General features: G+C 34.9%; 1 long non-coding RNA gene across 1 annotated transcript in view; it reads right to left on the bottom strand.

Annotated features, from left to right (window-relative positions):
* Positions 1–6,078: 6,078 nt before the first annotated feature.
* LOC141546832 (uncharacterized) overlaps positions 6,079–26,556 on the bottom strand; it is a 59,906-nt gene continuing 39,428 nt past the window's right edge. Inside the window, exons 2-3 of the long non-coding RNA XR_012483432.1 lie at positions 8,821–8,887; positions 6,079–6,229 (exon numbers count right to left, since the gene is read on the bottom strand). This is a non-coding gene — a long non-coding RNA (uncharacterized LOC141546832). The remainder of the gene's footprint in view (positions 6,230–8,820; positions 8,888–26,556) is intronic.

Below are 26,556 nucleotides of genomic sequence, written 5' to 3'. Positions count from 1 at the left end.
TGAAATTAAACACTTTTTAAGGTGAAGGAACAGCTAGGTCATTCATTTTTAGCATCTAATACAACAATCAATGCTTAGGTGTCTGATAAATTCTAGCTGTCTGATTTTGTCAGGGAATTCCAGGCATGGGATCACCCTCCTCCAAAGCTGATCTGCCATGGTCTATGACTTAGAAAAATCCCATAATGTTTTCTAGGGCATATTGAGGTTAAATGATTTGTCATGGGTCACACATCTAATAATTTCCTTCCTCCTACCTAGCACTCCATCTACCACGACACCTGCCACTTGATTGATTAGTGGTAGTGAATTAGATGATTTGCTTGGAAGTTTTTGCTTCCTAGGATTATAGGGTCATGGATTTATAGCTAGAAGGGACCTTACAGGGCATCTAGTCCAACACCCTTATTTTATGGATTATGAAAGAAATTGAATCCCAATGTCTTAAATGATTTTCCCAAGATTATACAGTGTGCAAATGGAAAAGCCAGAATTTGAACCCAGACCCTCTGACACCAAATGATCTGTAGTTCTTTTTACTCTGTCTCTACTACAGTGGCCTAGAATAATAACTTAGTAGATAGATATAAAATTGTAGTGCTCTCAGGGACTTAGAAATTATTTAGCTTTTCTTTAGTGATCACTCTCTCTCATCATTCTGTATAAACAAAAATGATAAATTCTATTAATTCTATCTGAGTAACCCATCTGACACTTCCTGCCACAACACCATTTTCATTACTTAGACTTTTGCAGTAATCTCCCAACTTATTTTCCAACCATTGTTTTCCCCTCTTCTTACTCATCCTTCACAATGCTGTCAAATCTATTTTTATATATGTCTGAGAATGTCACTGCACTTCTCAAAACCCTTCATTGACTTCCATTTGTCCACCAAATAAACTCTAAACAGTTTTAAATGTTGTTCAAGGTCATCCATATAAAATCCAAGTTACCCTTTTGTCTTTTATCCTAAACTCCTGATATGTTCCTGTCAAACTGGACAATTCAGTACTACACATTTTCTTGGGTTCTAGCAGACTTGATTCCTAGTCCCTTTGTTCACATGCTTTTTCATACCTGGAACTTTCTCCTTCCTCTTCTCTTCATGTTAATATTCTCCTCATTCCTCCACTAAAAATGCCTCTTCCTTCATGAAAATTTTCCTGTTTCCCCCCCCTTCATCTCACATTAAAGGCTTTTCTAGTCTTCTTAGACACGTATGCTAATTTATATTACATTTATTATTTTATTTGTTTATTTAACGATATTATCTTAAATTTACGTGTAGAATGATAATGGTAGATTTGCAATCAGAAGTCTTTGGTTCCAATCCTGGCTTTGTCACTATTACGACCTACTACCTATAGCTTGACAAGCTCACAGGACCTCACTTTCTCCATCTTTAAAAAGTAAGCATTAGACTGGTTAATTTCTGAGCTCTCTACCAGCTCTAAGTCTAATTCTGAATGATACCTTCTAGGCTATAGATTATAAAACAACGTCTCTTCCAAAGTTACCACAGTATAGAATATCTAGAATAAGCTTATTAAATGTTTGTTGAGTGACTCTTATCTGATTTTTCAGATGAGAAAAATGCCCAAGAGAAAATATATGAATTCCCCAACTCATATCACAAGGCTAGCCCTATACCCAGCATCAGTAGCTAGACGTTAAGAACCATCTCATTAAGAACCAGCAGCTATTGCCTAAATGGCTGCTAAAATTTAAGAACCACTTTCTTCTTTCATCATCCAAAGATAACAGAGTGAGAAGGTGTTTAGGTTCCTTAGGTAAAAGATGAGCCTCCGATAATTATGGAGTATGTTATTCTGGGACTGAGGTTTCTTCCTATATAACTTGGGAAATTTCTTATTGCAGAATTTTCTCCATGAGGCACTATGGTCTTTGAGATCTGAATATCACCAAAAAATGTCACTTAACTGAGGACTGCTGGCAAAGTCATTTTGGTTAATATTTTAAAATATTGTTTACAAAACCTAATTTGCTTATGATTGGAAAAATTACATTTTAGATATACCTATTTGCCAGAAAAATACTACTGTGATCCTCTATTTTGGTGTCTCAGTGACCTTGTCTTCTTGAAGGTCATGGCAACAAAGCACAAATTCTGGTAGATTCAATTTAGCTTTGATTATGGTCCAGGAGAAATTCAGCTAAGTTCAGAGAGTCTCATCACCAGAAGGTCATCCCTTAGGTTATCAATTTCTTTCCCTCTATGACAACCTATTAAACATAAAATAACAGAACAGCCTTCAATCCTGCAAGAGCCCTTCTCTTCTTTTCCTTAGGGATGGCAGAAAATGGAATATAGGGAATGAATAATCAAAGAGTTTCAGACTGCCTGAAAATAGTAATTTAATTGATAGCATTGTCAACGTGTGATATATCTTCAGCAACCAACAAGTGTATATGTTACAGAAGAGATGAACCACATCCAAATAGATATTCTTGCTATAAATGAAACCAGAAAATAATCTTCACCTAAACCAAAACAAAAAAAAAAAAAAAGACAAAGATTTTCCTTAGAGAAATTTACCCTAAAGGACTTTATAGGATTATGAGACTATAGGTGTTAAATTGGAAGGGACCTCAGAGATCATTCTAAAGTAACCCCTGCATTTTAAAGATAAACGTTTTTAACTCACTCTCCACGACTTCTTCCACCAACACTGCCTGGGTTTCTGTTAATGTATCTGAATCTTCCACCCCTATTGTTTTATGCTACCATGGTGAAGATCAGGAAGGCTGCTAAAAATGAAGTGAATGAAGAAAATGCCCCCTTCCTCCAAAAGGAGATAGCAAGGATGAGGACATATCAGAAGAGGGAGAAGAAAGCAATAGAGATGCTATGGATCCTCAGAGGAAGGCCAAGAAATTTGGGGTTACATCTACAAAGACAGTATCCCCAGGAAAAAAAATACATTATTGATACCATACCTTCCAAGAAAATAATTGTGACTCCTGATAAGAAGGCAGTTGTGGTTATGGCCAAGAAAGTGGCCACCCCAGGCAAGGTTGTCATCACATCAGGAAAAGAAGGGAGCTATTCCAGCTGAAGAAGCAACCCCTTTAAAAGAGGCAAAATGGGAGGAAATACCAAGTAAGAGATGAGCAAATCTGAAGAAGTCAATAAAAATAGGGAGCTACCAAAAGCCACAAAATGGGAGTAGCTCAATTCAAGCAAGAGGCAGAAGAGGACGAAGAAAAAAAGGAGGAAAAGGAAAAAGAGGATGACTGAAGAAGACTCTAGGGATGGAATACCTGGCAAAGGGGAGAATGTTTCTGTGATAGCTGCCCCTGGGAAAGCTGGGAAAGCCAAAGAATTCGAGGAGGAGAGAGAGAGAAAGATGAAGATGAAAAGGAGGAAGTGCTTGTCAAAGTACTAGAAAAGATAAATAGGAAATGCTAAACAGAAAGGCCCCAAACCAAGAAAAAAGATGAAAGCTGAAACACCTACAGATTTTAGTGTTTTCATTGCTAATCTGATCTTTAATAAAACTGCTTTGGGGGGGGGGGGCGTAGGAAATGGCCTCATGGACTACATTGAGGGAAAAAAAGACCTTATGGGTGTGTGGCCATCAAGAAGTTTTGGCTACCTGGAATTTGATTACAGCAAATACATGGGGAAAACTCAGTAGCTCCAAAGTCCCTTGGCAAAAGAAACAACAAAAGAGAGAGAGAGAGAGAGAGAGAGAGAGAGAGAGAGAGAGAGAGAGAGAGAGAGAGAGAGAGAGAGAGAGAGAGAGAGAGAGATGCAAGGATACTCTTCATTAAGAATTTGCCTTATAAAATAACTTAGGAAGAAAGCAAGAACATATTTGAAGAGGCTATTGAAGTAAGACCAGTCTGTCCCAACGATAGAAGAAGGAATTGCTATATTAAATTTAAGAGGAAGCATAAATGCACAGTGCCCTGGAAGAGAAAAAAAGGAGCCTAGATTGCTTAATCAAGGGCTCATTCTAGACTACACAGTAGAAAAAAAGTCAAGGACAAGAAAATTCAAGAGGAGGGAATAATGGTTCCTGGGATAGGAATAAAAGCAATCTGACTACAAGATAATGGTGCTTAATGTCCACTAAAGAAAATCAGGACTATTCGAAAAGGTGATATGATCAGCTCCTCCCAGAACAGGCAAGGTTGACCTAAAGCTTAGCATTCTTTCAATTTATCTCTCTGGAAGATGCAAAAAGAAAAAGAAAAAAAAAATTGAATTCTTGTAACAATTTAGAAATTAAAAGCAGAGAATTGAGGCTGGATCTAGAGAGACAAGAACCCAGTCCTACAATACTTGGTTCATCCAAAGTCTATCCAAAGATGCAACAAAAGAAACATTGAAAGATTCATTTCATAGCTTTGTTGTTGTCAGGATAGTTAAAGAACAAAGAAGATAGGATTATCTAAAGGGTTAAGTTTTGTGGACTTCAAACTTAGAAGATTTTAAAGCTATGAAAGAGGCCTTGAAAAATGGGGAAATTAATAGGTGGGGCCAAATTCAATGGTCAACATGGTGGTCATAGCAGCTTTGCTATCCAAGAAGATAGGAGAACAGGCAAGACAGAGGAAACTTGGAAAAATGGAGTTAAATTAAATAATGTCTCAGTGCCTTCCCACTTCAAATTTATGATCTCACAAAACATAATACATAAAATGGTCATTTGACAAACTAAAACCAGTTCATCTAGTAGTTTCATATAGATATAGCTATAGAGTAGTCAGCCTTCAATTTGGGTGAATGTGTCCCATCAGAAGCATAAAATGAAAAGGGTTGAGGCCTTTTCCCAAGGTCAATATTCTAAAAGAGCAAAGGAAGCTTTTATCAGACAATTAGATTTATCAGTAAATTCAATGACTGATTATACATCAGATTCCTTGGAGAAATTCATCACAGAAATGATTCTCTGTAAGTTTTCAAGGACATAATGAAAAAACACAACAAAACAAAACTCTGTGGTTTTAAAATTTCCTTTGACAACCACAAAAGTTATTGATGCATAATTTAAAGAAAAAATAGTGGTTCCTTTTTCATATTTCCTAAGGAAACCAGCAAGTCTATTGTTTGACTTTTAGGCTAAATGCATTAGCTTAATTATGCAAAGCAAAATGATATTTTTGATGCCATTTCTCAAGTTTTCCTATGGTTAATTTAGAGCTATAAAGTGAGTTAAGTGGTTCTTTTACTTGTAGCTCTATTTTTCCTCCTATAAATAAGAAAATATTAAATATAAAAACGTCCAGCCATTTCAGAACAAAGTAAAATTGAGAAAGAATAGTATTCTTGGTGCTTAAAAAGTCTATGAGCTCCTGTTAAAGGAAGAGATTATTTTCATTTCTTTTACCATACCAAAATAGCATTGCTTTCCCAGGAATACGATGCCTAAATTTTGATATAAACCCATTCATTTTTCCTATCTTCATATTTTTAGCCATGAGCAACACGGCTCTTTTTCTCTATTCTTCTATTTTTACCCTGTATCATCACTAAAAATATGTGCTGTGTATTAATTGAAAACTAATTCACACAATGAAAGGAAAGATTTGCTCTTTTAAAGCTTATTATGGATAGAGTGGCAATTGTGAAATGAAAACACTTGTTTGATTAGTGGTTTGCCCCCAAATAGAGGGACATATTTTGGTGGGAGAACTTTGAAAAGAAGAAAGAGAGAACAAGCAAGAAATAGAGACAGAGATAGAGACAGAGACAGAAAGAGACAGAGGATACAGAACTATTAAAAAATTGATATAGCTGTAGTCATTGAGTAAGATGATTTAATAAAAGTATATTTAAGTGGTCTCCTCCAAGTCAATCCATTCAGCAATATTAGATTAATAGATATTATACAGTGAAAAAGTATCTAAGACTGTCTCTAGGTAGGCTGTGTGTGTGTGTGTGTGTGTAAAAGGTGAAAATGTGACTTTTTTGTCTTCTAACTTTTGAATGCTTATGGATATCTTATTAAGCCATTACAAAAAAATTATGAACTAGTCGTAGTCCTGTTTTTCAGTTCATTAATAATATTTATTGTTTCCATTCTGTTCTATTTCCATGTCCTCCTATCCTATTCCATTCCATTCTATCCAGTTAAAAAAGTCTGCTTTCTTCATAGACCGTGCAGTCAAGATGTGATGGAAAACCTTCTAAGATTCTTCAGACTTGATCATTATAACTCACTTTTGGTTCTTCACATGTTAAAACACATTCAGGCATCTAGAAAGCATTAATAAAGATTATAAAGCATTGGTAAGAACCAGAAGTCTTAGAGACACAGATGATAAGTTTTGTTCTCTCTTATCAAACAATAGGCAAGGATTTCAGAAAAGGCAGATTTTAGATATTTGCAGTGGATTGAGAAGCTCATGACAATTGTATTTGAATTTCTTGATCATGTCTTTAATTAAAAGATCAATGAATAAATTAGGCACTTGGTCAATTATAGAGTCTACTTGATAATAGTCAATTAAGGGAAAAAATGTTTTCACCTCCATCTTGAAAACATAACCGAAATGACTTTTAAAGGGATTATGGGGAGTTGAATGAGAGAGAAAATACATATATATATATATATATATATATATATATATATATATATATATATATATATATATATATATATATATATATATGTGTGTGTGTGTGTGTGTGTGTGTGTGTGTGTGTGAAAATGGTAACAGGAAATGCTGAAACCAAAAGAGAGCTACTCAAACCAGAGAGCAAAAATTGGTACACAGACTTTGATCTGTGAGAGTTGCAAGAATCCACTTGACTATATCTTTTTTCCATAAAATTAGTTGACTTTCTAGAGCAGTATGATGATATTCCTCTTACTTAGTCACTTTTTGATCCACAATTAGCAGGTTCCTCCCAACACTAAATACAAACAAAAAAATGCCTTCATTTGTTGACTACTATAAAAATAAATTAACATTCACTTTAAAAAGTTCAAAGTACTTTACATATACTTTTCTCCATGCCTATGAGGTTGAAACTATAGGTCTTATTATTCTCATTTTTTCAGATGAAGAAAGGAAGTTCTATAAGATTAAGAGACTTGATCGCGGTTACATAGCTAATAAATAGTTTTCAGAGGTGAAAATCCAACCTCAGTCTTCCTAACTCCAAGTTTAGCAGTCTCTTGACATTACCAATCAACAACTTCTTATGCATTTCTTCTTTTTATGACCATTTTGCAGATAAGGACCTGAAAGCCAATAAAATGATTTGTCCAAGTTACACAACTACAAGGAAGAGCTAAGATTCACACACAGGTCTCCTCTCTATGTCTAACTGTTCTCTTATCACAGATCAAACTCCAAACACCTAGTTGCATCTTGTCATTTGGCTCTCTCAGCATTTCCTGTTACCTGGTTTCCATACTTTCACTCAGTCATTTTGCAGTCATGTCCAACTCTCCATGACTCCATTAGGGGTTTCCTTGGCAATGGCATTGCAATGGCTTGCCATTTCCTTCTCCAACTCATTTTATAGATGGAGACACTGAGGTAAACAGATTTAAGCAACTTGCCCAGCATCACACCTTAGTAAGTATCTGAGGTTGCATTTGAATTCAGGAAGATAAGTCTTCCCGGCTCCCAGCCCAGCATTCTATCCATTGAACCACCTAGTTGATTTTTCCTATACTTACTTTGTCATATATTCAATAATGGAGGTAATACAAATTTTGATAAGCTCAGAAAAACCATTATAGACAGTAAAGACCACAATAAATATTTATCTTCTCAAACAATGCAAGATTAGAATATAGTATGACATAATAGTTTTAACAAGTCAAAAGACCTAGTTTATAATTTCCACTCTGCTGTCATTACTAACCAAACTATTATTTGGTTCTTGGATAAGGCATTTTGCTTCAGTTTGCACATCTGCAAAATGGGAGTGTTGGGTTAGATAGATTCTAACTTACCTGTAAATACTCTGATTCTATTTATATGTTTTAATCACATAAATACCTTTAGAATACAACCTTTTGTGGAATACCAGAAAGCTGAGTGTTATTCCACATTATATCACAATATCCACAATTATATCAATATATAATTGAAATGAAACTGGTTGTGTAATAGCTTAAGTTTAAGAGTTTAAAAATATTTCACATGGATTGTCAGATTATTTCATTCCAATAACTTCAGCACACAGAATTGCAACATAAAGTACCATTTCTTACAATGAAATATATATAGGCCTGCCTTATAAAAAAAAAAGATGGGATTTTGTCTGTTACACATGAAACTATACATGAAAATATTGTTTTTATTAAGGACTTTCTAATGGGAACCACATATTGCAGAATCTCAAAGACTACAGCTTAGATTAGTTTGCACCAAATATAATTTGGGGACATTTCCTATGGAACTGTGACATATATTGCTTAATTCTGAAGGTAAAAGACTTTAAAATGTACTGCTCATATGAAATGAACTGTCAGAAAATTATAATTTAGTCTCGACTTTCTGCCAATAGAACAAATAAATAGCATTCGCTTAGCATTAGAGGAAGCCACAAAAGTAATGAACTATGTTTTCCATATTCTGACATCACCATAATGGTGATGAAGACAATATATAGAAAATGTGAAATCAAACTCTGCTCTGTGTGATTCATTGCAAGATAAAAAATAAAACAGCTATGAGATTAAAAATATATGAATCCAGCATCTGACATCTTGGATAATGTACATATATATTCAAGTAAGAGAATTACAAAAAAACCACAGGCCTGATCTATCATAATTTTTCCTTAAATATCTCTAGTTCACAGGAGTTTAATTGAAATATAAGCACCTCAGATCCTTGCATCCATTTGAGGTCTTAGAAGCATTCACAAAATAATTATGCTGGCAAATAATATCTGAAAGAAAAAGAAAAAAAATCAACAAATATTTAATAAGCCTTTAAATCTTTATTTCATTTTCATTCAAATTCACACAACTCTGAGGCAGGGCAAAAAGTAACAGTAAAAAAGCAAAGCAAATGATAGCATAAGGGACCCCTTGGCTCATTTCCATAACCTCCCTTCAAAGTGATAGGTTTTTTAGGCCATAATAGGAAAAGAGTTCATGATGTTGCTGAGACAAGGAGTCTTGAGGGCCTATGACTCAGCATAGCCAGGCTATATCAAGTTCTCATCATTGTTTCTGTTAAAACATTTTTCCTCATCTCCATGAGGATAATTCAACCCAGCTGACCAGAGTCCACGGACTTTACAGGAAGAAGGAAGGCTCACTAGAGCATGTCTCACCTGTCTCTCATCTCTGTTATCACAGGTAAGACAAAAGGGATTGGTCAATGAAGTCCCTACACTTGATGTATAGAGTAGGGAAATTTCCAGAGAAGGAGGCTGATTATTACAAGTGACTATGATAGTTCTGGAGATATAACAATCATGAGTATATGAAATTTTTTAAAACCAGAATTTTTTTTTCAGGCTACTACAAGGAATAATCAAAGTTTACCATAGTCTGGCAGAACCCACAATGAGTGAGGAGCTAGACATATAAAGGAAAAATTAAACATTCTTCTGGGGCTTAAAAAGCAGAATTAGGGAGGAGGAAAACACAAGTAAAATCATATTTAAAAGACATGTCTAATCATTACAACTGTATGGAAATAGTATGGATGTGCTTCCAAGGTAGTAAGCTTTCCACAATGGGGGTATTCAAGCAGAGCTCATTTGTTGGTAGATTATCTGTGAGTCAGGGAAAATGGAGTACACAATGCTTAAGATCCGTCCCAATTCTCAGATTCTATAATTTTGTCCCTTTGAATTCATTTTTCTGATAAAATTCAGTTTATCATTTCAGTCTTATCATTTTTAAGACTCTTGGAGATACATAAATATATCTCTGCTTAACTCTAGCCTACTTGAGTAGGTTGGGGGGATGAAAAGGGGGGAAATAAAGTAAAAGGTACACAGCAGACAAGAAAATAAAACCCACAATAAAGCAAAGATGGACAGTTATAAATACGATATCTTCCTATTAGCATATTGTTTTTCTGAAATGCAAACTTGTTACATACTTTGAATCTTTCTTTTTGGGTACATGACATTTTTTTTTCTTTTTCTTTGTTTTTCTATTTTGTTTTTTCTTATTTTGAATTTGTTTTAAATAAATACTTTAAAAATTCAATTAAAAAAAAGATTCTTGGAGGTCTTCAGGAATAAGTTATAAACACATTACCTTTCAGTTAGAAGAGTTATCATCATCTTCATTGTTAGCTACTATTTAGTGCTTTAAAATTTGCTAATAACTATATTACCTCGTTTGACCCTCGCCACAGCTCTGAGGTGTAGTTATTATTACCTCCATTTTAGAAATGAAGAAATAACAACAGACAACTCTGTGCCTTACTCAACATTACACACAGAGTAAGTGTCCTAGGTCATAAGTGAATTCAGGCTTTTTTAATCCCAGGCCCAGCAATCTATTCTCTCTAACCACCTAACTTTCCATATTGTTATTATTTTGCTTTTTCTCTCTTTAGGTGTGGGACCTCATTTTTAGAGACCTTATCATTTTTTAAATAAATTACTTTTTTATTAACTGATTTTGGTACTGCTGACTTATTCCTTATAAGCTCCCCATCTGAGTCTCTCAACTAGCATTTTATTCTTCAATATTGATTAAGTGGCTTAAAAGGAATTTACTGAGAAACAGTTATGCAGGTTATCATTGATTGGCCTTGCATCCATGCTGCAAGAGCCCATCAACAATATTCTATCAGTCTGATAAAGGATTAAGCCTGAAAGTACATTACTAACATTTAAACAATTAAATTTCAAATAAATGCAACAAATCAGTTCTAAGGAGGTTTATCCCGAAAGCAGCTGTTTAGAGTCCCTTTTGCCATAACTTGTTGAATGTCTTATACTCAAAGTATTTGTTGTTATGTGGCATGCCCTTTGTCTCAAAGTAGGGCACATCTAGGATCTATTTATGACTTTCTCTTATATTGGTCCACAGTAGAGAGCCCAATGAATAAAACTGTGTTTTATGTCACTTCCAATTTGGGACCAGGTGGTGGGATTAATTGTTTGTTTTTACCCCTTCAGCGTCTGGCTTGATAAAAAGGTTTGATGAGATCCTGGCTGAACAAGTTTATTCCTGGATGTTCCAAGAGGACCGGAACCAAATCTATCATTGTACAAAAGTATTTTTATTAATAAGATGGCTGGTGTCCAGTGATCTGATTCATTTAATTTTGTGTTGAAGATGCTAGTACATTCTAAGCATACCTGTAGAAATGATTTTATTTCACTGTGTTTACTGTTGTTTACTGACTGTATAACCTTTGGTAAATCAGTCAATCTTTCCTTATTTATAAAGTGAGGGAGTTGGACCAAATGAACCACTGAGATACTTTCCAAGTAACTAGAAATGACACAGTGAAGAGAGTATTGGATTTAGAATGGGGAAACCTGAGCTGGAAACTTTGCACAACCTGGAAAGAAAATTTCATCTAAAGCCTCAGTTTCTTCATCTATAAAAATCAATCTATAAAATTCAAATGATAATAAATTTCCCTCATAAGATCATTGTAAGGATCAAATGAAATAAACTTCTTTGTGAACCTTAAAATACTATATCAGTAATAGCTATTGCTATTACTATTCCAGTTCTGAATCTATGAACCCATGAATGATTGAGGGATAACATGAAAAAAGGAATTAAATAATATAAAGTAAGATATTAAGATGAAAATGATAAAATTAAGGACAAAAGGGCCTCAAGTAATACATTGAAAGGAACCCAATGATTTTTTCCCAAACAAAATGGGAAAAAAACTTGACTCTGAATATCCATTATGTGCATAGACTTAAATAATATTAGGCATCCTGTAGGTGCCAGCAAAAGGCGGAGAAAATATTAACCTCTGCCCTCACTTATTTTATAAACTAAAAAAGATTTACAGGCACAAAGCAAATGGCCCTAGGAATCATTGGTGACAGCAAAGAAAAGATACAAACTTCACTCATAATGTTCCCTTTCCCAACTTATTCCCTGTAAAATGAACACAGAGCATTAACCCTGGGGAAAACCATTTAAAGTCATCTAGTCTGACTCCCTTATGCAAATGCAGCCACCTCAATTTGATGTCTTTCATTTTGTATTTTTGGTGGAGAAGAAACAATCTGTGATTTCACTGGTGTAAGGAAATTATCTCCCCTTGAAGAATCTTCATCTACCAATGCAAAGTGGCAGTTCTTTACAAAGTATAATCTTGGAGATTTGCATGTGGGCACTGAGTTGTTGAAGATTCCTCAGCTAATATATGTCAGGCATAGAACTTGAACTCAGGTCTTGCTGACTTGGAAGAAGACTCTTTGTCCATTATAGTATGCTATTTGGGGTTTTCAGTCTTTGAGCTTCTTTTTAATCTACATCATTTAATAATTCCATCAAAAGGACTCAGGAAACTTTCTCTGTACTTCATTCTAACTTTGTCAAGTAAAGGTCAAGTGATTTTATTTCCACTTGGGAGATAGAGGAATTGGAAAAAATTTATATCGTTTGCTCAATATCCCAGAGTACTTTGTTAGATGAATACAGTTCACTGGAGGGAACTGCCCTACACAAAGTGCAACCATACAGTCTGCTAAGGTGTCTGACTTAAATAAGGTATCCAAAGGTTAAGTATTAATTATCTCCTATGTGAAACATTCAGCTGGGAAGGGGGTTCCAACTTCTATCAATCTCTCCTGCCTTTTAATATTGTTTTATTTTCAATGAAATCTATCAACTTTTTTTTCCTTAACTTTCAAAAGAGGAAGGTGAAAAAAAGAGCAGACTCTCAGCACTGTCCTTGTCATTTCATCTTCAACCAGCTTGGCTACCATTCTAAAGTTCAACTCCATTTAATATGCACAAAGATCCTGTCAGCATCTGGGAAGAGTTCAGACTTCACAGTCCTAACATGCATCAATGTGGAATTAGCTCAAATCAAGAAGTCTAATACCCTTTTAATCCTTTAAAGTCATAAGGTGACTTTCCTTGTTGGTTCCTATATCATGCTGAATTAGCAGAAGCCTTCAGGGGAGATTAAGGTAGTTTGACAGTAGCCATGGGACAACTTCTCCATAGAGAAGTGTCATCTTTAAGTGCCATCCAATGTGGACTAGACAAAAGGAGATGGGAGGGATACCTATACTTAGCAGTTCTGAGTCTGCAGGTGGAGAGACCAAGATTGCTCTTTATTTACAATGTTAGGGGCGTTGCTAAGGATCAGGTCCCTTAGGGATGTGGGTGAGTGTGTTCTGGAATAATTCAGGTGCATCTTTGTCATATACACTCATCCTGGAAAATGGGGTTGGGGCAAGGGAACCTGCATCAGTTCTCACCACTCTCTGGGACTCACTTTGGGTCCCCCTTTCCTACTGCCCACAACAGAGTAAAGACCTGAAATTTGATTTAAACTAAGCTCTTCTTCACTCTGGGATCAGCACTCTAATCACTTGAAGCCCAGCATCCATTCTGGCTTTTTAAATCACATTAAATCATAGCCAAAAGGCAAAACTTTCTTTATGTTACTGAATAAAATATTTGTTCATGTGTCAGCACTGTATACATTACTCAAGGCCAGCTTTCCATATAGGTGGAAGTTGAGATATATATTCTGTTCTAATATATCTCCTCCTCTTGGTGCTTAAAATCTACCAATGAAGATTAGGCCCTTTTGATCAAGACAAATTATTTTTCTAAGGCATATACATTTGAGAAGAAAAACACATTCAACTGTTATTAAATCTTAGGAAAGGATTGGTTTACCAGCTTGCCCCACTCTGTGGTAACTAGCCAAAGTTTTGATTAGGAGAGGTAAGAAATCATAAATTGAAAACATAGGACATGGCAGAAGCAATGTAAGGGCATTGCTCTCCTAGTAGTAGAAAGGAAAGAAAGAAAAAGGTAATAGCTATTAAAGCTGGGAAAGATCTTTGGAGGTCACCTAGTCTGATCCCTTTCATTTTACTGGGGGAAACTCCCAAGGTTATATAGGAAGCCAAATTGCAGAGCTCAGTGAAAAAAAAAATAGAATGGAAAGGAAGGCTAAAGAAAAGTATCTATTTCTGGACTTTGCCTGGGGCTGGTATTAGATTACTTTGGGGTTAGATTCTTTTTAAACAATATCCTTCTACAATGCAAGCAAGCTAAATTTCATGCTACTTGAAAAAAAAAAAACTTTAGCCTTTCAACAGGAAAAAAAAGAATTTTGTTTTCTTTTCTTTGAGAGAAGGTTTGAATCCAAGACTATGAATCAGAAACACCTGACATTGACTCTTAACATTACCTTCAAAAAGAACTTAGCATCTCTGCTTATTTCTTTAAAAAAAAAAACTTTTTTTTTTAATTTAAAGGAAAATAATAAGTGTCCATAAAGAAAAGGTAAGGATGACCTAGTTCCTGTTTGACTGGTGTTTAAAAGATGAAGAGCATCATGGAGTTATCAGGCTTCTTTGAATGCTTTCTTTGTCCTCTCCCTTCCTTTAAATTATGCCAGCCTCCACCCTTGACTCTGAATTCCATTTCCTTGATCATCATGCTGTCACCCAAAAGTCTAAAATGCTTTTTCTCATTTCTATTTATTAAAAGAATAGAATGAAATCTTTACATGCTTTTGATGTAGCTTTTTCTGCAGCAAAGAAGTAGTTTTCAATTTTACAAAATTTCCTATTAGTTCTTTTTAAGGGATTTGGATTCTACTTGATGGATTTCAGGTCTGTTTACATTTATTACCAATAATAAACCTTGGTCCTCACACACTTTTCAATGAAACTGTTAACCCAACCCATCAAATTATTTGAGGGGAAGAGTTATTTGATGTTTTTAGCAAGTCCTTTAAAAATGTATTGCACAGAAGTCACATGTTGCTAAAGACAAATGGTATCAAATCCCCAAAGATTTGACCTCTCATCAAAATGTATAACTAAAAGTATAACTTTGTTCCAAACTTAATTTTTAAATCCTTACTTTGAAAAAAAAAAAAAACCAAAAAAGCAAAAATACCAAACCTTTACTGTGAATGTTATATAAAGGTCTTAACCCTCGTATAAACATAATAGAAATAATTTATAATGATAATGATAATAGTTGGTATTTATATAGCAGTTAAAGTTTTGCAAAATACTTTACAAATATCATCCATCCTCACAACAACCCCGGAAAATAGATATTATTATCCCCATTTTACACATGAGAAACTGAGGTAGACAGAGGTTAAATGACTAGCATTCCTGGGAAGTACCTGGAGGAAAGATGTGAATTTATGTTTTCCTGACTCCAGACCCAGTATGCCATTATGCCAAGTTAACAGTTCTTTTTTTTATGTAGCTCATCTATCAGAGGGCTTAGATATGATTTACTGCAAGAAAAACAAATTTCTTAGAATGAAGATTTGGACTTATTGTACTAGGGATATGGGTGGTCGGCAAGAATATATACTTGGGCAAAAAGATCCCATACTTCAATGAAATTGCTAACCAAATGTAACATTCATGGACTGAGCTGCATACATTATTAGCATCCAGCTTTTTCCTTTCAGAGATGACTAGTAGACTCTGAAATGATATTTCAGGTGGATGTGTGGCTTCTGTCAGAAATGAAATGAACAGTGCTGATCAAGGCTTATTCTAAGTGTTAAACTAGTCTGGGAATGTCATTCAGAAGTCAGGCTGAGGCATTCACCTGTAGAGCTACTACTTTTCCTTCACTTTGTATGTATAGCTGAGCACCACAAGGATCTAAGTTGAGAGGAATGGTGACAGGCTATTAGTGCTGATATTTATTTATTAAACATCTACAAACATGAAATAATTCACCCATTATTCCTTCCATGAATTCAGTCCATTATGTCAATTTGCTTTTCCTAATTGCTTTTAGTTTCATTTCTAGGATTTTTTTTAAAGCTATTGACAGTATAAAGTGATATTTTGGAACCTTAGATAATTCCAATTTTTCACTTAACACCTGGAAGCAGAAAAATAATTGAAGGCAGAAAAAATTTCAAGAGGTTAACTAAAACAGTGTAACAATCATTTTAAACAGAGAAACTACTGAATTTAAATCTCTAAGGGAACTAGCAAATCATCTAATCCAATCTTTTTTTTTATTTTACAGATGAGGAAATTAAGTCTCAGGAACATTAAGTGCCTTGACGAACATCACATGGGTAAATGAGAAGCTTCACCAGAATTATGGAGGACAGAGATGTGCTCTATCTCTCTTCTCTATGTTTTCACAATACTATTCTCTCCTGATTCTCCTCCTACCTAACTGATCACCTGGTCTCCTTTGCTGGATGGTCATAAGGATTGTACCCCGCTAACAAAAGATGTCCCCAAGGATCTGTCCTTTTCTTTTCTCCATTTTCATTATCCTTCCTGATGATCTCCTTAATGAGCACAGATTGGATTATTTTCTCTATGCAAATGATTCTGAGCACAGATTGGATTATTTTCTCTATGCAAATGATTCTCAGATCTTGTGTATACATAATTGTTCTCATGTTTCCTCCAATAAAATATAAGCAAGTCCTGTTTTTTTTTGTTTTGTTTTGTTTTGTTTTTTTTTTTTTTAAGAGCCTCAGCACTTGGTACAGTGCCTGGCAAATAGTTTTTTGCCATTGTTTTTGTTGTTGATGATGGTGATGATGGTGATGATGATGATGATGATGATGATGATGATGATTATGTTAAAACTGCTACTGTAAAGAAGGAAAGTATAATAAGCACCCCATGAATTGACCAGACTCTATCTAGGATCATTAAGAAAAACCAGGCCTAACAAATGTGTATAAGAAGAATAACTCACAGATCACACTCTAACAACACAGAAAAATCCACAAGTCTGAGGGAGGGGAGGACTTCTTTGTTTTTGTCTTTGCCTCAATACCCAAATATAGGCTTAAGGGTTGTTTTTTTTTTTTTTTTTTTTTTTTTTTTTTTTTTTTCATTTAAATTGAATTACCTATATGAGAACAAAGGCACCTTCATTAATAATATCCAGGATTGTTTCTTTTCCTTGCTGTCTTATTTTCATAAGTTCTAATAAGGTGTTAGATTTGGATACTAGTGATAATTACATTTTACTTCTCTAAGTTTGTTAGTGATGGCTACTGTATAAAAGTAATATTCAGTTAATTACAAGCAAAGTTCTGGGAGAAAAATGATTTATTTTTACCAACTGAGAATATTTTCAATTATTGTAGTATTAATGGTCTGGAGTTTTTGTTCTCCCAATCTAATCATTCTTCTTCATCCACATGACAGCCCTTCAAATACCTGAACATAGCTATTATCCTTCACCCACAATTTTATTTTCCACACTGTTTTCTTAACACAATCTACTTTGAAATGAGTTTTTATCCTCAGTAGTGTACCTGGAAGATCTTTCTGCTCTCATCTTTCAACCACATTTTAAATAAACTCAGCTGGAATCTGTGCTGGTTAAGGAGATCACCAAGGAAAATAATAAAAGGGGAGAAGAGAAAAGGACCCAGGACAAACCCTTGGGTTCACCCATTGTTAGTGGGGATATAACCCATCCAGCAAAGGAGATCAGATGGTCAATTAGGTTGGAGGAGAACCTGGAAAGAGTAGTGTTAGGAAAACCTAGAGAGGAGAGACTGTCATCATTGCAACATCCCACACACACTATAGGATTTTGATATTTTTATATTATTTTTAATTTATGGAATAAAAAAGTATTTTATAACATAGTACAATGAAAAGATGATTATATGAAAACTGCAAGTCTGCTATGCACAACTTGCTATTCCTTTCAATTATAAATTATCATGTAACTTTTTCCTTTTTTTCCCGTCCTCTCCCCTGATCCAGTTATAGATGGTTACTATTAAGACACAAATAGATGTGTGTATGTATATATATATATATATATATATATATATATATATATATATATATATATATATATATATATATATATATATATGTTTGTATATATACATATATATGTATGAGTTGTCATTTGCTAACCTATATTTATTGTCCCTGCTTTTGTTCTTTGGGCCCAAATAGAATGAATAACTCTACTCCTTCTTCATCCCAGTAACAGTCCTTCAATGTAGCCATTTTCCTCCCTTCTCTACTTCCAATCTTCTCTTCATCAAGCTAAATATTTCCACTTCTCTTACCTGAGCTTCATATGGGCTCAAGACCTTCCAAAATGCCAATTTTCCTCCTCTGGACACTTTTTACTTGCCAATGTCTTTCTTAAATAACCACCATATTTTAGATAATGTCTGGCAACAGCCAAAAGTTTTAGACCTAAAACTTCTTTAGTCATATCAGCTATGTCTCTTAATTCAAACTAAAATCTCATTAGCTTTTTTCAGGTACCACATGATAATACAAACTCATATTGAGATTCCAAGCAAACTTCTTACTTTATTTCCCCTATCTCATGCATGTGAAGTTGATTTTTTAGTACCCAAGTATAACCCTTTACATTTATCCTTAATAAAGTTCATCTTATTTGATTCAGCTCCATTTTCTAGCCATTTTCAAGAACCTTTTGAAGCCTAATTCTGTCATCCAAATGCATAGATATCCCTCCTAGCTTTATAACCTTTGTAAATGTGGTTTGCAATTCACCTATGTCTTTATCTAAATTACTGATAAAAACATTAAACTACACAGGGAGTAGCACAAATCCCTGGGAATTTGTTTGAGACTTTCAGGTGCATTGTCACTTGTAAAGGGCTGAAACTCTGAGTTGATGCACTGGGGTTGGACAACCAAGCACTTAAGACTAATTACCGATTGGACAATACTCTATTAGCATATGCTTGGAAAATGGCCCTTCTCACTATTCTGTGCTGGTTCAATCTTTTTGGTGTATACAGAGAATTGTGGGGAGGATTAGGGGGTGGAGTAAGAGTAGGAGAGTCATCTTGGATGGTAGAAAAAAGAGAGGAGAAGTCATGCAGATCTGCCTAGATCCAATTCATTTCTACCCTCTAAGACCAAGAATAAAGACCAGGGACTTTTGCTTATCCTGACTCTGGTTGATTCTAAGGTATCCAGGGTGCTGACTCAGTCTTCACAGTCACTGAGCTCCACAACTATTTTTGAGTCTAACCATTCAGTCAGTTCAGAATCTGTCATATTTACATGACCAAATCCATATCTATTTCTCTTTTGCACAAGAATAGGACAATCTGCTTTACTAAAAGCTTCTAAAAATCTAAATTATATTCACATTATCTGCCAGTTGAGTAACCCAGAAAAGAGGGAAAATAAGACTATTTTAGCATTATTAATTCTTGATGAACCATGGTAGGTCTTTGTCATTACTACTTACTTCCCTTCTTAGATGTTTACTAGCCATCTTTTTTAATGATTATAAAATGTTTCCAAGAATCAAGATTAAGTTCTTTGACCTAGAGCTGAAAAACTCTGTTCTTCTCTTTTTTAAGAACCAGGAAACCTTTCTCTGATCTTATCCCCCCTCTACCATGTTCTTTGATCTTTCAGATACTCCTGAGAGTGTCTTAGCAATCGCATGTGCCAATTATTTCACTACTATACAAAGTAGTTGATCTGTGCCAAGTGACTTGAATTTATCAAAAGCAACTGTGTACTCTCAGCGATTCACTCCCTATTAATCATTTTTGTGATGTCATTTCCAGTGCAAAGATCAATCTCCTTTGGCAGAAAAGCAAATTAAAATTGAGAAGCACTTATATCTTTATTGTTAGTTATGATTATTCCAATCAGTCCAAGAAAAAGCATTGCCTTTTCCTTAATTTTCCTTTTTTTTTTTCTTTCTGCAAAGCTTAAAAGATTAAGAACTCTTTTTGTTGTCTTTGACTTCTCTTCTCAAATTCTGAACTAATTTTAGGACTATGTCAGCATTTGAGAACACCATATTCAGATTTCACCTTTTCTTTTTCCTATTTTGTACTTTTGCTTAGGTATCATGTCTTCACATGAACTCTCACTTTCATTCTTCTCAATTAGAATTGAGATTTTTTTCCCCAAAATTATCCTCTCAGAGGTAGAGTTTTAAAAGTGAAACCAATTAAGTGGTGACTTCTATAGTGATTTTTTAAAAAATATCTTCTCCATCAACTTTCTTATGGAAAGTACCAGAATATTCAATATATTTGTACACTCCTCCAAATATTTCCTTTGAATATAATAATTTCTGAAAGATCTCTCTCAAATTTCCAGACAATCCATCACAATTTGACATCCTGTATTCATTAGAGCTTATTATATTGTGCCCCAAATTTCCCATATTTAATATTAATACTATGTTCTCAGGATTTTGGTTCAGCTGTTTTAGGATAGTCAAACAGTAAGTCAGAAGAGAAAAAAGACTTTTTTTAAATACACATCCTTACCTCTAGAGTTCTCTTGCATGTGGTCAGGATAGAGATAAGCAAAATTTAACACCCAATAACTCAGGATTCCTGTTCTCTTTCCGAAACATAACTGTCATAAAAATATACTTTCCACTTAGGGTTACTGTGAGTAATCAGTTATAAATGACAAAGAAGAAAATGGATACACTCCCCAATGAAACATTTTCCATCATTAACAATAATAGAAATGTTGCTTCCAACAAGCCCTGGGGCATTGCTAGTACATTGAATCGGAGAGAAACTGCTGATAGATGAGGCTGGCCTGGCAGGAAAGCCGCCAGGACTTTTTTCCTTATATAATGATCACCTAAAAATGGTTCAACTATCCCTCAATGACGCATTTTCAAAGAATCCAGTTATATTTCATGGAACACTGAAAACTACTTAGGACCACCTGTTGTCTCATTGGAACGTGGTCTTTTGGACAACTAACCTAAGAGACAAGGGTGTTCAGTCACTGGGGAACTCAAGAGGTGAGAAAACCTGAGTTCCTTTAATATCTCTTGACCATTTGTTTTAGGCAAGTCCTATGTTTAGGATTCAAATGACTAATCTTTAAGGACAATAATACCAATTCTGCTTAACTCATGGAGTTGTTGAGATGGCCAAACATGGAGAAAGGAAAATGGAAGGGAAGAAAAAGGAAGGGAAGGGGAAGGAACAAGGAAGAAAAGGAAAAGGAGGAAAATACAGGAAAAAAGGAAGGGAGGAAAAGGAAGGGGAAGAAAGGAAGAGAGAAGGACAGAAAGGAAAGAGAGAGGGACAGAAAGGAAACATAGAGGGGGGAAAGGAGAAGAGGAGGAGAGGGAAAAGAATGAAAAGAGCAGGGGAATAAATGATAAGGGAAAGTCTGAAACAATTTAATGGCAAATGTATGCACCAGCAAAAGGCAATAATTAGAGCTTATACTCAAGGTTGATATTAGAGAGAAGTAGGGTTTCCAATGATACAGAGAATAGACAGGTAAATAGTGGGGTGACGGCAGTGTTGGTACTGAGGACAATTGAGGGTGACAGTGTAGATGACCATTCAGACTCTGAGGGACAAAATTGTCCAATGACCGTCATTTGTATAAATACAGGCTTTCCTCCAGAGGGACACACTAATATGCTCATAGAGCTAGGTGAAGAGGAATGGGTCTGGGCAAAGGGATGCCATGGCAATAGGATGCCAGCAGTGGATGTAGAGTGGGAGTGAAATTGTACTTCATGGTACAGAATAGGATAAAGCTAAGGAAAGAAATTGTAATTATGAAGTGGAATAAGTATGATTTCTAGACTGCTGTGGAATAAATTTACACATACATGCACACACAAACCCTTGAAAGTCAGTGCCCTACAACAAAGCTCTGATGGCCCTTCCCTAGTTATAACTCTGCCAACAATTTTTCATGTATGTTAACTTTCTAAACAGTGATCACCTACATTTCTAAAGGACTACTGTCCCTTCAAGGAAGGACAGTGATTTTTATTAACCAAACTTCTGACCCGTACAAGAGTTCTACCATTTATTTTCAAGGCCATTTTTGAGGTTTTAAATTAAACTCTTTGTCTTAATTTAAGGTAATAGAGGAATTTAATCCTGTTTTGTCAAAGGTCTCGATTTTAATAGATCTAATCAGCTCACTGGCTTAAATCCAAAAAATAAAGGTCAAGCTTTGGAGATTTGTCTATCTCATTCTATTGCACATAGTTGGAAGCCATTGTAACACCTTCTGAAAAGAGATGTATTTTTGAAAAGTTCTCCCTTTAAAATTAAAGAAATCAAAGTACAAATAATCACCTAAACCCCTGGGAGCCTATCCTAGAGAGTGAGAAAGAGATCTAGTATACAATACATATCAATTCTCCCAGATAATGAAACCACGGTACTGTATTTTAAAGAATCTAAGACTTCCTTAATAAGGAAAGACTGTTGTTTTACATGCTTTGCTTCTTCAGAAAATATGATGATTACAGTTTTGTTCAAGGCCCAGAATTTCATAACTCTGAGTTACATTAACATAAAATCTTGAAACATGTTTTATATTTGAAATATGATTCACCTTTTTTTTCTACAAAATTTGATCAAATGAAATATCTTATTTAAAACACATGAAAACCTGAAAATGCTATGTTTTAGGCTTTATAATGACTATTATAGTAACTTTAACAGCAATAATCCATAATTATTAATATTTGAGGTTTTCTGTAGCAATTAAAAACTATCAGTTGTAGATTGTCAACATAAAAATTAGCATTTAATACTTCAAGTAATTTTGGATTTTCTGGTGGGTATTTTATCCTCTCCATGAAACAAATATATTAGGGTAGTACTAAGAAAAATAGGATGAGAATGTTTTACCTAGAACTTATAATGGTCTCAGTGATTCGAGATGAAGGGAGTTTTCCTGGAGATAGTAGGTCTGAGAAGTGGCTAAGAAGTAGGAAAAGTATCCCTTCCTACACTCCTCAGGACGTTCATCCCTAGAAGATAACTGCTCATCCCAAAATCTGAGATTATAGCTTAGGTTATCTTTCTGGGGTGATTCCAAGGGAATCAGCCAATTGATAAATCAGAAATTTTTCAAGTTTTTATTCTATATAATGCGCTGTGTTAAGTACTGTGGACACAAATATGAAATAATCCCTGCCTTGGAGGAGATTACATTCCAGTAGGAAATAAAATATGTACAACTGAGAATAGCTTCTCTCATAAGATTCCAAAAACTAAAGTCATTTGGGGCGAAGGTATCCTAGGATTGGGGGGAATAAGAAAAAGCTTCACATAAATTGGCACTTAAGTTTTAAAGAAAATAGAAAATCTGGGAATCTGAGAGGCCTCAGTGTCAAATCCAGAAGACAGGAGACAGAGAACTAAATATGCAGATTGGTGAGTAGATCTGGTTGAAATAGAGTATACAGTGAGGGATAAAGTATAAGAGACAAACAAAGTGGGGTTTATTGTTGTTCAGTCATTTTAGCCATATCCAACTCTTTGTGACCCCTTTCAGAGTTTTATCAGCAAGGATACTAAAGTGCCTTTGCCATTCCTTTTCTAGTTCATTTTACAGATAAGGAAACTGAGGCAAACAGGATAAAGTGACTTGCCCATGGTCACACAGCTCATGAGTGTCTGATGCCATATTTTAGCTTGGGAATATGAGTTCATCCACTGTATCATGTAGTTGCCCCAGAAAGGTAGAGAAGGCCAGGTAATGAAGAGATTTCAGAAAAGTTTATCCTGTGCATCCTAGGGGCAATAAGGAACTAGAAGAATTTGTTGTGGGTAAGGTGGCTGACATAGTTGTACCATTGATTTCTCAGAAAAAGAATATAATGGTAATGTCAGGAAGTCCTTTATCCAACTCACCTTGATTCCTTAGGCCTTTATGTTAAAAATACTTGTATGTGTACCCCTTTCCCTGACCAGCACTGATGGATCCACATAGTCTTGAGCAAAAGCCACTACACCATCCTGCCTTCTCGGTGAGCTACCCCTGCTGAGCCATGGACCGAATGATACACAAGCTCCCACTGATTACTTGGTTATTCTATTTTTTAAGCTTTTCTTCAAGATGCCGTCTTTCCTTTTCTTGGATACATTAGTAATAGAAGGACTGCTATTTTATCAGCATCAATTAGAGTAGTGTTTTGCCTTCTAAATGGAATAAAGAGAAAAAGAAGAGGAGTTATTCTTCCAAGGTGGTTGAACAAAAGCTAGAAGACAAGAAAGAAGGAGGATAAATGGGGTATATAAGAGAAAGAGGCTGTCCGAACTAGAATTACATAACCTATTAAGTGACAAAGGAAAAGAAAGAAGTATTGCATGAATACATGGTCCCCCTGAGGAGAAGGGAAATACAAGGCAGGGTCCTAGAGCTAGCTGTTCTGAGCACCAGGTAACAGCACAGTTGGCTTGGAAAAACATGGTTGCTTTCTAGAACTATAGAAATGGAAACCTTCTAGGGAAAACTTTTCATTAGGGATCAATAAGATAATATTTATAAAACAATTAGCATAACTTCTGGCATTCACTAGGCACTTAATAAGTGCTTATTTCTTTCCTTCCTGAAAAGTGGAGACAATAACAAATAATAAATTTGCATGAATGGAATATTCAAATTAGGGGTTTAAATTCTTATATTTTCTTATCTTTATTTATATCTCAATTCTATTGGACAGTTTGGCATAAACCATGTGTTTTTACTTAACCATTCTGACTTGACTTGACTTGATTTTGAAACTGCTAATCCTAATTTTCCCTCTCTCCTCAGCTGCCAACACCCACTCAGAACTTCTCCCTAAGTGTGCAATCTCTGATCTTCCTTTCTGTATTTTTGCATTTCATTCTCATCCTTTGCAAGATCCCCTGAGTTCCACAGACATATCAGCCATTTTTTCCCTTCATAAGAGGGACAGAAAGGTTTGGGCTATTCTGTAGGAACACTGTACATAAAAGTTACCATGATAGAATCTCAGAGTTCAAGTCAGACACTAATCTCAATTTATTAATGTTCACTATAGTAGCTGAAAGCATTCCTACCTTTGATTTATAGACAGAAGAAACTATCTATCCCATGATATTATTGTACAACACGCCTTAATTTCCAGAAGCGATGGAGCTTTTCTTGCATTTCAAGAGAATATTTCGCCACATTTAATATAGTTTTTAACTGATAAAAGATTTTCTTATTTTGAATTGCCCACTTCCCTAAGGAAAGAAGAGAAAAATAAGGACAGAAAGAAATCTAACGGACATTTAAAGATCAGAAATGCCCAATTATCATATGTACAACCATCCTTTGTTAAATACATGAAGACTTCTTCTCATTTAGATAGGATACAAAAATAGAACTGAAAATTATAAAATTGCTTTACTACAAAATTGTCTCCAGTCTATGTATTTATATAATTTCTTTCTGAGTTGAGAGTCTATGTGGGACTCTAGAATTTACACTAGAATTTAAATTTTTAAGGTCTGAATTTTTTCACTTAGGTCAAAAACAGGCATATATACTGGTAAATGATCCCTGTGAACCAGTGAGCATTGCTAATAGAATGGGCTCCCTGGTTTAGCCATTTCTCATCTCATAGTGAGGACTCTGAGGGAGAGGAATTGAGAGAGGCAGCTTACATAGCTACTAATTCCAAGCTCTGTTTTTCTGTGGTCTACGGACTAAGTATGTCCAAATGTCAATCATGCTATTCTCAACCTGCGTACTTCCCAGACAACAGTAGTATATATTTTGCCCTCATCCTAGCATGGTTAAATGTCAGAGTGCAGTTAAGAGAGAAAGAATTGGAAGAAAACAGACCACAGAGGAAGCATCAGAAGGCTCCAATTAGGGGTGTACAGCAGAAATTTAGATGCTGAATTAGGAAGTAGTTTGGCTGCAGGCTGCATGAAACCAGTGCTTTGAAATCTAGAAGGTGAATGGAATAGGGATTTAAATAGAAATCCCAGTCTACAAACCCAGACACTTTTCCTAACTGATTCCCTCTTTTAACTGACAAAGCCTTTTTTAAAAATTGAACTGCAAAAGTCAGAAGCCATAGAGCTCCATTCCTGAGGAGATGAGAAAAATAAGGATTCTTTTTAAAATAGTCACACATTTGAATTTGATAATAAGAGCTGCACTGTAAATATCAAAAGAAGCTCTATTTCTATTTGAACTTTGGACTTCCTGTGATACATTTTTTAAGATATGCAGCTATGTGAACACTGATGGAAGTCAGCTCAATGTAGAAACAACAGTTGGTAAAAGAAATTGGAGGAAACTATTTGGGGGCTTTAAAGAGTTTTCCATTTCTTATTGTTGCCAGAAGAGCATAGTTAACACTTTTAAAAATCTAAAATAGCTGATCACAGGTTTAAAAGGCACAGGAAATCGCTGTTCAGTGGTGTCCAATTCAAATCAAAATGGATCCACATATTTACTTAGAAAACCACAAATTAACATTATCTATATAGTGTTGTATTCTTCTTAATTTAATTAATTTAATTTAATTTGTTAAATTTAATTAATTGAGTAATTTCTTAATTAATAATCTTAATTAGAATTCTTAATTCTAAATTTCCTAATTACATTTAAATTTGAGTGCCCAATTACATTTTCCCCCCCTGAGGCTGGGGTTAAGTGACTTGCCCAGGGTC

This window comes from Sminthopsis crassicaudata, chromosome 6 (genome assembly GCF_048593235.1).
Source record: "Sminthopsis crassicaudata isolate SCR6 chromosome 6, ASM4859323v1, whole genome shotgun sequence".
NCBI lineage: Eukaryota > Metazoa > Chordata > Mammalia > Dasyuromorphia > Dasyuridae > Sminthopsis > Sminthopsis crassicaudata.
Note: the sequence above shows the minus strand (reverse complement) of the source record. Positions and strands in the feature narration are given on the sequence as shown.